The following is a 2,694-nucleotide window of genomic DNA, read 5'->3' as shown; positions in this document are numbered from 1 at the left end:
TTTATAGTCTGGAAAAATACCCACCCTGAGATATTCAATTTGTTTTAAATGAGTAAATAATTAAAAGTGGAAATTTTAACACAAACTGCGAAAAAATGTTATTAAACAGTTCTTGCAGCCACCACCATTAACACAGCTGATTACAAACAAAAAAAAATCGACTTTAAGTCCACCACAAAAGTCTTGGCTGCTAGTCCCGCTTTTTTCCCGGCCGCTCATCATCAGAACGAAATGGATCTTAGCTAATTGTAACAGCTACGATTGGGACAAAATATATTGAGCAAAAGTCACTTCTAAATTTTCCTCAATTATGTTATGCATGCTCTGGACTAGAATCTCCCTTACCAAAATGTTTAGTGCATATAGTACCACCTATAACACTTTATTAAAGTCACATCTGCCTGCAGTATAACACCTGAATGGTTACAATGCTCACACCCTGAGAAACATGCAGATGTTACACCAGTGATTAATATATCTAATTTCAGTTTTAAAGTTTTTTCCCCATTAACGTTTCTTTTAGTGATAAAACCTTTTTTTTTTAACAATAATTATATATGCATCTTTTTTTAAAGATTCCTACGTACTATATCCTTAGAATTCATAGACCATCACATTTTCTATCAAGCTCTGTGCCTTTCCTAAATAATGTCTCCAGCAAACTATTTGTCTACATACGAAAAAACACAGAGAACTAAGTCCTGGTAGACTAGGGTGACCAAATCATAAACTTGAAAAAACGGGACACAACCAAGGAGGGTTTGGGGGCGATACCCTCCAGCTAAAGGGGGTCCGAGGAGCTTCCATCTAGACGTAATCATTGAAACATGCTCTTTTTTTGCTAATTTGAGACCTATAAATCTTTTTCAATTTAACTATGAATATGTAATTTAATTTAAATTGTGAGGCATATAATAAATAACAACAATTTTGCAGTGAATACTTATTTATTATAAGTATTATGACAAAACATAATTAAACAAGATAACTAAAATTGTTACAGTCAAAGTTATGTTAAAAATCTTTAGGATTTCAATTGGGGATATTTTTCTTTCGTTCCAGCCAATTTTAAAACCTCTTTCTTTTCCAATATAAAGTTGTAAAAACTAGAACAGTCCATTTTTAAATTGTAGAGTACCTGCAAGATTGCAGAAAGGGTATCCACTCCCATCTTGTTCCTTTCATCCGTCCATTGAATGTTCATAAGCGAAAAGATACTTTCAGTATTACCATTATGGGCAGGGATCGCAAACACACACTGTCGTGGAGAGGGGAAGACAGCTGGAGGAGAGGCGCGACAAAAGTGTATCATCAACCCAACGTAAATACGGGACATTTAGACGTCCCGGGAGACTTTTTCGGGACACCGTGTACGATTGTTAAAAAACGGGACAATCACATTTTTACGGGACGTTTGGTCACCCTATGTTAGACCAACTGATCATCCAGGCCTAAGCTGCACGTCTGGGGCTTAATTACCAATTGAAAGCCTAAAACGAAAAAAAACTATGGTTGTACATTAAAGCGGCATAGCCCTGGCAACCAGATGTGAAACTGTCAAGCCAACGATCGGCACCACCTCGCAGTACAGCACTGACTGAAGAGGTTACATGAATACCCACAGCCACGCAGAAAGTAAGTAGTCGTGTGACCTCACCGACCAATCACAGCACAACACCGTACAAGGATACAGCAACATACAAATTTCCTTACCCTGGTAACAAGACTTTTCCGACCCCCCTCTCCAACCCAAATGAAAACTCTTAAAAGTTTTTTTTCTGATTGGCTAGTACATAAACGTGATAATTTTACTGTCTCCCATGCGAGCGAACATCTGATTTTTCCATCATAAGAAATACATAATGACCAAAACATCTCGGCAGCTGAAAAAAATGCCCGGAAACTGGGCATCATCTTGCCTGTGATTAGTATTTGGTGAGAGTTTAAAATAAAATACCTTTCAGAGGTAAATAAAAAACACTGGCACGACGTCAGACGGTTACGCTAGTACTGATACAAGTAAAGATTATTTGGTTTTTTTTTTTTTTATAAGCTACAGGTGTCAAAATGTTAAGAGAATGGGATCTCTTCAGTAGCTATTGTGTAGGTAGTTTCTCTTAAGACATTATGTACCTAACACTGGTAAATATTTAATGTTTTTCATTCAAGGAATTTCAAATGTCTTAAACCAAAGAACATAAGAAATAACAGCTAGCCTGTGTTAAATGGTTTAGTATTCACAGATCCTGCCGATACACAGAAACTAAAGCCAGGTAAATCATTACAGGGTGGCCATTTAACTTGGATTTTGAAATTAATGCACATTTCCAGGTTTTCAAGGAAAAAAATGTTTTTCAAGGAATTTGCTTTAAAGGTGAAACTATAAAAATTTAAAATGTTGATAAAGTTATGTACAAACAAAAAAAAAAGCACTTATACTTATAAAGAATGGTTCGAAACTGCAAACCCAACCAAAAATGATTTAATTAATCTAAATAATCATGTCACAGGTTAAATTTTCTAAGTCACTATATTGGCTTATAACTGAAACACAGGCTACTTACTAAAATATAAAAATGATTTCAAAGCCACTAATTTTTTTTTTAAGATTAATAGTTTTATTTTGAGATTATATGGCTACTATAACTTTGTTTGGTAAATATGTATTGTACGGATTAGCGTCAAAAAAAATCG

The sequence above is a fragment of the Bacillus rossius genome (genome assembly GCF_032445375.1).
Source record: "Bacillus rossius redtenbacheri isolate Brsri chromosome 9 unlocalized genomic scaffold, Brsri_v3 Brsri_v3_scf9_2, whole genome shotgun sequence".
In the NCBI taxonomy this organism is placed as follows: Eukaryota; Metazoa; Arthropoda; class Insecta; order Phasmatodea; family Bacillidae; genus Bacillus; species Bacillus rossius.
This window is presented reverse-complemented; position numbering follows the sequence as displayed.